Here is a 9,537-nt window from a genome sequence, read left to right on the forward strand (position 1 = left end):
ACTTCACAACTAAAGCACATTTAAAAACAATAATTCTGTAAAAGTAAAACAGTGAAAGTTTATCATCTTGTCCACATCTGATCACCAAACCTGCAGCCTTTCATCCACCCTCCACTGTGCTCCGCCTCAGTGGTCAACTTCACCTCCTCAGCTCTCCTGCTCAGGCCTGAACCTGGATTTCACTCTTTATTTGCTCGGATTAGTTCTCCACACTCTGGACTCTCTGCTCAGGTCCACTTCCCAGCTGCTCTGCACAGCCAAGTGTCACGGTCCTGGGTCGGTGATCCAATGTTCTGACACCTCCATGAGCCTCATTTCAATTCTGCACCTGTCCTTTCTTCTTAACTTTATCCCATATTTTACGGCCTCAGATCACATACCAATGAAACATCTCAGTAAAAGTCTGTCTTTATTTCTGTCAAGAATGGTGCAGAAAACAGCTAAAGCGTCCAGATGTGCCGTTGCAGTGCAGGAATGGTTCTGCATGGGAAAGAAGTTAATATTTACTCTATGAAATCATGATAACATCCACTGCTTGATGGAAAAATTTCATATTACATGGAACGTATTTTTCAGATTTAGAGATTCTCTACAAATGTTTAGATAATTTTAACAAATGTATGTTCCTATTCTTCATGAATGAAGTTTTGTTTTTTTTTAACACTCTGGGGCTTTCTCTTTAATAAATGAACAAACCCTTCAATCCTTAAAAGTGGCTGCCCCCTGTTTCCCAAACATGTGCTACACAAACACAGAAGCAGGAAGAAAAAGCAACATCTGTGTGTAAAAACTATTTCAACCTGGGAATGATCCACTCAGCGCCGTAGCTCCGCAAACGCACATAACGCACACTGCGTAGGGCACCAAATGGCCGGTAGGGCACCAAAAAAATCAGGGTCGTAAAAAAAAAAAAAAGTAAACCATATTAATACTATAAATATCATATGCATTAATATGGTTAAACAATACAAAAGCAACATAAAACAATTTTCCCGAGAAAAGGGGTGAATCTGCTTTGTGCCCTGTCTCCAGTCTCCTCCTGGTGCCCCCCCCCACTCCCAGTGGTCTGTTCTATAATGCCTCAATTCGGTATTGGTAAACACCTGTTTGAACATGGCCTCGAAACGGCAACAGGAGTCGGGAGCGGAGAAAAGAAAGAAGAAGAGGAAGCGTGATGAAACTCAGGCGTCGCTTGCCGGTAAGGCAATGTTTAAATAATAACAATAAAAAAAGTTCATTATTGTAGCCCTTGCTTGCACGCTCATGTCCGTCAACTCTGTGATAGCTCCTGTTAGCAGTGTTCATACTGTGTTAACAAATGTTGCAAATGATTGATGTTGGGTAGTTTGTTTACGTTGTGGATATGAATATAGAATGGACTACTAAAAGCAACTCATCATGGTCACTCAATTGACGGTTTTCAGATAACGTTAGCAATCGTGAGACTAGCATTTCCCTCCTCAGGTTGCTAGCTGGCTAACGTCATGCATGCTACTGATTAACCTTAACTTTGGGATAGGTCAGTGATGCAGTCAAGTATTATTATCAGATTAGACAAGATTACTTTGTATGTTGCTGCATTTCAGGATATCTATAAAGACGCATATCTTATTTATGCGGCATAAATAAGATATAGGTTTCATATTACAGTGTAATATGAAACCTATATCTTCCAGTAATATAGATTTCCTACTTGCGCATTTATATCAAATTATGTACAGCATGTTTATATTGCCATTTGCCATTATGAAAATCTATACATGTAAAATATAGTTAGTAATTTTTAAATGTACCAGTGACTTACTTAATTTATTAGTCTTATAATGCAATTTTTCGTAGGCCTACTGTAGATTCAAAATTGTATTTCTGTAAAATCCCTGAATATTTTCTCTTGTATGCAGGGTCAATGCTTAAATATGTTCAAGGAGGATCTCAAGGACAGGATGAACCATCCAGTAGTAGTGCCATCCCTGGACATCAACCACCAGCCATTGTAGACCCTGCAACAATCCCTAGCCAAGAAGAACAAGAACCATCAACCACCAGTTCAGGTACAGTTCCATACACAAGTACCACTGAGAGTCCTGTCACTGAGAGACTATCAGAAAGTGACACTGTGGAGACATGTGTGCCCCCTTCAACCGATCCTGCTCTTTGGCCAGCTCACATTGTAGATGCTGATCGTGTTGAAATTGTGCGGAGAGGTCCTTTTAATGTCAGCTCTGATTTTAATTTTCCAAAGGGGCCTGAGTATTTATTTGTAACAGTATTTTTAACCTCCTTTAACCTTATTTATTTGTTTAACTGTCATGTTTGTTGTTATTTAATTAAACAAATTCCACTGAGAAATTCAAAAGTATTAATGTTTTTTTTTTTTTTTTTAAGTGGCGGGGGGGGGGCACCATAAAGCATTTGTGCTTAGGGCACCCAAATGGCTAGCAACGGCCCTGGATCCACTAAAGAGACAGGCTGCTCTGTCAGTCCAGAGTATTTTGTAAAACTGGCACAGAGAATACATCTTTGTATTTGCATAGTATCTATAGAAAACCCACTCAGACATGGAGACTGAAAGTGGAGAGCATGACATGTCCACAGAGAGACCCCAAATGAGGACACTCATATCAGGATCCTTCTACCTGTGATGCTGCAAAAACCTGGAGCAGAGAGTAAGATGAATGAATCTAAACTGCCTGAACCAAATCCTGGAGGTTCCTCAAATCTGTCATGACCCGTCTGTTAAGGTCTACAAACATTTTAAAGATGGACGCAGCATGTGTGACGACACCCTCTGGTTTTGGTCACATTTTAGCATCAATGATGTCACCACGTTGTTGTTGTCGTTGTTGTTGTTGTTTTTGTTTGTAAGCAGAAGTGACCATATTTGGACAGGGGTGGGTACTAATTTATGAGCTCATGATGCCAAGCTTAGTTGCTTAGCATGCAGATTGAACAACTTTTAGAGGCAGCTCCTAGTGGACATCAGATGAACTGCAAGTTTTGACACTTAGGTGCAGGCTTCAGTTTACAGCTCTGCAAGTTGATGCTTTCTGAGGTAATGACAAAAAGGTAGGAAACACTTTCTGCAGTCTACAGGAAAATTAATCTTGTGTCTGTCAATATGAAACAGGATTGATAAAGAAATCAAATATTTTCAGTAATGCAGTCATTAAGTTCAGTTTATCTGTGAAAAAAGAGCTGAAACACATCCCTCTGATTTATTTGAAGTGTAAGTGAAGGCACCACAAAGGTTCTGCTTTTGTAGAGTTGTGGGAAAACAAGAATGTTGACACCAAGTCAAACAGAAGAAGTAAGAAGATGAAGAGGAGGAGCAATGTTTTACTTGACAGTGAATTGATATCAGTGTTGGTGTGATATGAGTGAGCAGTAGGATGGAGGAAACATCTCTGCTGTGTCTGCTCAGTAAGTTCACTCTGTTTTTCATGCCTCTGCTGTCTTTGACCGGGATGGAGATGCTATGGGCTGTTTTAAGGAGGAGGAGGTGCCTAAAAATAGACAGTGGGTCCCAAGATGTTTAGCAAGTTTGAATGTATTTCTTTGAACTGTGTCTCAGGGTTTGCTTCTGTTTTTAATTCAAAGCTGAGATTTTTGTTGAATTTGTTTTTATTTATTCTGTTCTTATTCTGATGAAATAGCACAATTCAGTGCATATAAACATATTTCATCATACAGTATTCATCATTTTCAGTCACATGACCGACTCACCACTGTTGTGCAAAACATTACTTCATTGTGACAGTCAGCAGTCCTGTAGTCTTTTTCTTTTTCACCTGTCCTGAGCCAAAACTACTTGGATCACCTATCCATGGAGGAAAAACAAAGATATGAAAAGAAACTGTGAATTTCTGGGGCTGTGATAAAAAGACATAAGCTTTCATAGTATGGACAGCTAAGTGTAGTTTCAATCTGGATCAATCTGTTTATTGTTTATCGTTAAAGCAAATGTAAGCTCTACCTATCGCATGCAAGCCTTACTTTTTGTTGACTTGAACGTTTACAGTGTACGGCCAGAAAAGTTCTGGTTTTCTTGCCCTACTCTGTCATAACTAACAGTATGTGTTGCTAAGGAGAAGCAGGCATTGGTGTGATTTGGTCTGTAAGGCAGGGTTAGGAGAGGTGTGCTCACATGTTGGTGTCATACTCTACATTCTTCTGACAGCTGTAAATAAGCACTGATTAGTGCATCCGAGAGCACAGCAAACATCTGGCACTTTAGTTAAACTCGAATGACTGGAGGGCAAAGGACCCAGTATAGTTTTTGCCCTCCAGGTGGGCGTGTCCCAGTAGCTCTAACATCATGTGAAAATTATGAATATCAGTGAGTCTGTGGGTGTGGGCAGGATTAAACACAAATATTGCAGGAGTGGGATTAGAAATACTCCCACATGGGGCTCTACTCTGAACTAACCTGAGTTTAATTTCTCTTTAGTTCTGATCTCACTGCTCAGCTGCACCACAAACCAGGGTCAGTAACCTTCTTCTGTCACACTGTAAACATGACTCACTCTTCCAGGAGACTGTGGGACACATTTAGTAAGACCATGGTGCAGCTAACTGCAGACAGACTCGTCTTCAGTCACATCAGCGATATCTCACAGATGTAATATTATCTACAGATACTTTTAGTACCATTGATATTTATTTAGACTCTTTTTCTCCAATTGATCTTTCTGAGTTAACTTCAATAATTAATTCCTCCAAACCATCAACGTGTCTTTTAGACCCCATTCCTACAAAACTGCTCAAAGAAGTCCTGCCATTAATTAATGCTTCAATCTTAAATATGATCAACCTATCTCTAATAATCGGCTATGTACCACAGGCCTTCAAGCTGGCTGTAGTTAAACCTTTACTCAAAAAGCCATCTCTAGACCCAGCTGTCTTAGCTAATTATAGGCCAATCTCCAACCTTCCTTTCATATCAAAAATCCTTGAAAGAGTAGTTGTCAAACAGCTAACAGATCATCTGCAGAGGAATGGCTTATTTGAAGAGTTTCAGTCAGGTTTCAGAGCTCATCACAGCACAGAAACAGCTTTAGTGAAGGTTACAAATGATGTTTTTCTCTGTATGTATTATTGTAGAAAGAGAGAGCACATTTTTCAGTATAAAGCTCCTTGAGGCGACTGTTGTTGTGATTTGGCGCTGTACTGAATGCAACTGAAGTAAATCTTACTCCTCATAGTCCAAAGGTTTTCATATCCTACTTTCTTTAAACATACCAATATTTCCTGTTTTTGATAATGAGCTAGTTTAAGAAATAATGTCTGTTTTATTAAACATCTAATACTGAGAAATGGCAGCTGATGTGAGGAGTTTAGTGTTTGTAAAAGCTGTCTGATTACAGAAATATTTCTGTTTCCTCTCCATTTCCTCACAGTTCGTCTGACTGTGAGTCCCAGCAGCTCTCAGCTCTTTAAAGGAGACTTTGTGCTTCTGATCTGTGAGGAGGACGACAGCTCTGCTGGATGGACTCTGAGGAGAAACACAAGCAAACAGAGGACTCAGTGTGGAGATGTGTGGTTAAGTTTACCTAATTCTTCCTGTTATATCAGGAGCCTCTTGGCAGCTGACAGTGGGGTTTACTGGTGTGAGTCCAGAGAGGGTCCCATCAGTAACATGGTTAACCTGACAGTCACTGGTAAGCTGAGTGTGTGGAGTTAGTGTTGATGAAGCTGTGTGTAAATGGATGAAATGCTGTAGTTTGTCTCTGTGTTGAGGTGGATCAGTGATCCTGCAGAGTCCTGTCCTCCCTGTGATGGAGGGAGATGACGTCACTCTGCTCTGTAAAACAAAGACCACTCCCTCCAACCTCCCAGCTGCTTTCTATAAAGATGGCTCCCTCATCAGGAAGCAGCCTACAGGTCACATGACCATCCAGCATGTTTCCAGGTCTGATGAAGGCCTCTACAAGTGTGACATCAGCGGTCATGGAGAGTCTCCATCCAGCTGGATCACTGTCACAGGTGAGGAGCTTCACTCTGATTTCACCTCTTATTTCAGCCACATATTCATTTGAACAGGTGGGATTCTCTCTGCAGGTACACTTACAACCACAACCTTACCACCTACCTCAGCTCTGCCCCCTCACTCATTCTCCCTCCACCGTGTGTTCAGAGTGGTCCTCCACCTGGTGGTGTTCTGTCCATACCTCATCTCCACTCTCCTCATGGTGTCTTTGTATCGACACAGAGCCAAAGGTAACATCCTGAATCATTCACTGATTGATCAATGTGCTGATGATTAACTTCTCTCTCTGTCTGAACTCTTTTTTTTTTTTTTACAGGAAATTACCTGCATCCTTCAGACTCACCCACTCAGCAGCAGGGATTGGATTATAAGAATAATGATGTCACCACAGAGCATCACCTCTGAATCAGAGCTCTATTGTTTCTTGGCGGGTCTCATTTACATTGTCGTCGTCACCTCTGTTGTGGAGATGACTTGAATAAATAGACTCTGATGTACATCTCTGGGTGTTTTTTTGTAGAATAAATAACAGCAATTGTAAATATTCCAACTCAAAGGAGGATATTCATCATGCGCTGTCTATGTATCACTGCAGCTATAATGTGTTGTGCAAAGCATTCCTTTTACTTCTTGACTGATTGATGGGATTTTCTGTTTTCTCTTTGTTGCTCTAGCTTCTTTACCTTATGATATGAAACGCACTGAGGCAACTGCTGTGGTGATTGTTTGCTATATAAATAAAATTGAAAAGGTACTGGATCAATACTAGTGAGAGCAATACCTTTTTCTATCCTTTAAAATCAGTATGTAGCCCATTGAATTGTGTTATTTTTTAAAATGAAAATATATACTTCAAACTTTATTATGACAAATGTTTGAACCTTTTTGTGTTGCCTGTCATGTCTATTTGTGTCATGTCATGTGTGTGAATGGGTGAATGACTGGATATGTAAAGCGCTTTGGGGTCCTTAGGGACTAGAAAGCGCTATATAAATACAGGCCATTTACCATTTACCATTTGATTTATAGCCTATATGAGATTTAAACAACAGAGGAAGTTGACCCAAAGTGCATTAGTGACAGATACATTTACATTCTATGTCTCAAAAAAAACCTGGCTTCAAAATACATGAAAAGCTGAAGGTGTGTTTTGTTGTGTTCAGTACTTACTGTAGAAAATAATCACATAATAAGAAAATAATCACAGTAGTTTGATCATTAAAATGTGTTAAGAATCTATCCAAAATTGATCCAGCTTTTTGAAGGCTACATTTTTTTTTAAATAGCCCAGCTACATAACAGTACAGGTAATGACTTGTTTATGTTACATATATGGTTTGTAAACTTACAGTCTGTATAGCAGGATGCAGACAGACAGCAGAGAGACTCAAACTTCCCAGCACTCATTTGTGAGCCTCTTAGTGAGGACATCAATGTGCTCACTGAGTGTATCGGTGATTACATAACCTTCTGCAGCAACTCCATTGCCCCAACTCGGACTTTCCATTGTTACCCAATAGAGCTCTTGATGCCCCCCCTTCCCTCCCCACTGATTTAGCTGTAGTAAGCCTGCAATCCACAGCCATGCCACTCGTTGTCCCTCTCTCCACATTGCACTATGGCCTCCTGTGAATGTCATGGCACCTCTTTCCCACCTATCCCTTTCTTTGATAAACTCTTCATAATGAGCGTGAGTCTACAGAAGGTCCCAGTGTTGTCAAAGACAGTATGCCTTGTTCCTGTACCAAAGACACCACATCCCATTGGCCCCCAGGATCTCCCAGGATCTCCCAGGATCAGGTTCCTCAACATCGGGAAGCCTGGCGTTAACTTTCATTGAGTGGAAAAAAGTTAGCGTTCATCATCCAGCTTCACTGTTTATATTATGCTAACATAGCTGTGTCGCTAGAGACCACGTAGCACATCATCATATACCAGCCAAACTTCAGTAACTCTACAAACGTCACTGCTGTTTAGTTTCTTTTTTTCATTTAAGAAGTGATAGCAGAGCTGTACGTCTCAATTTGTTTCAGAAATCTCTCAGTCAGAACATGCTATATTATATTTAACGAGCTAACTTCCTGCTAACGTCTAACTCCGTTAAATTTAATAAATTCTGTTTCCATGGATGCCTGGATGTTAAACTTAATTGTTACACCTGTTAAAGCAGCAACGTTGATCATTTTTATTACAGATAAAATAATTTAGACATTATTTAGAGTTGAAATTAGAGTTTTTCAACTCTCAGTGATGCCGCATTTTTCATTTGACTTTGGGACCTGCAGCAGAGTTTGTGCCCAGACACGGCTAATGACATCAGACTTAAAGACCGGATGGTGAGGCCACACTGGGATCCCCTCAGTTCGCTTAACAGCACTGTCTTGGAGTTGAGGACATCCACCTACATATCTGGATGCCTCTCTCGTTGCCTGGATTGTTGCTTAACTGACAGAAAGATCACAATACGTGCATCTTCAACATTTTGTGTCTAACAAGGCGATCAGCAAAACAGGGGCACCACAAGGGACCATCCTCTCCCCTTTGTCATTCACAGTCTACACCACAGACTTCAGCCACTGCACAGAGACCTGCCATTTTCAGACGTTTCCTGATAACGCTGTGTAAGTTGGCCCCCACCTTCTTCAAATCAAACAAAATTAATGTCAAACGTTTGTTCTGCAAAAGTTTTTGTTTGTGCCTCTATCATTTTAAAGATATTAATAAAAGTTTCTAGAGGTCATCCAAAGTCAACCAACCCCTTTCTTAACTGTGAAAAGGTTGTGAAACATAAACCAGTGTTGGATATTTTTTTTATCATGGCCACAGTCGGTTAACATATAACAGTCAAAATAAACTATGCATTCTGTTTTATGTTTTCTTTACTCACATCAATAAACTGGGTTAAAAACACCACTGCACTCCAGGGGAAGAGCGAGAGTCGGCTTTATTCTCCGAGGCAGCTGGGCTCTTTTAACATCTGTCGGACAGTGCCCAGGATTTTCTATGAGTCTGTTGTGGCCAGTGGCATCCTCTTTGCTGTTGCATGCTGGGGCAGCAGGTTGAGGTTTGCAGATGAAAACAAACTCAATAAACTGACCGACAAGGTCAGAAAGTTGTCAGAAGGAGCTGGACTCTCTTAAGGTAGAGACAGAGAGCTGGATGTTGTCCAAGGTAAGGACAATAGTGGACAATACCTCCCACCCACTCCATGATGTGCTGGCCAGTCACAGGAGCATGTTCAGTGAGAGACTGAGATTACTGATGTATTGTATTGAATGTACGAATGAACGACACGGGAAATCATTCCTACCTGTGGATTTGTCTCAGTACAACTTTTGCATCTAATGCACAGGACACACTCCAATAGCTGTACACCCTTGATATTTGCACATCCCCTATTGAAAGAATTAAGTTTTAAAGTTTGGTAAGAGGAGTACTAGAGGGTAATGGTCTTCAGGAGCTGTAATTCTGGCCCTTTACATAGAGAGAGCAGGTTGGGTTTTCTGTTCCACAATCATTTTAATTAAACCGTCATCAGTGGAGCTCTGATA

This window comes from Oreochromis niloticus, linkage group LG3 (genome assembly GCF_001858045.2).
Source record: "Oreochromis niloticus isolate F11D_XX linkage group LG3, O_niloticus_UMD_NMBU, whole genome shotgun sequence".
NCBI lineage: Eukaryota > Metazoa > Chordata > Actinopteri > Cichliformes > Cichlidae > Oreochromis > Oreochromis niloticus.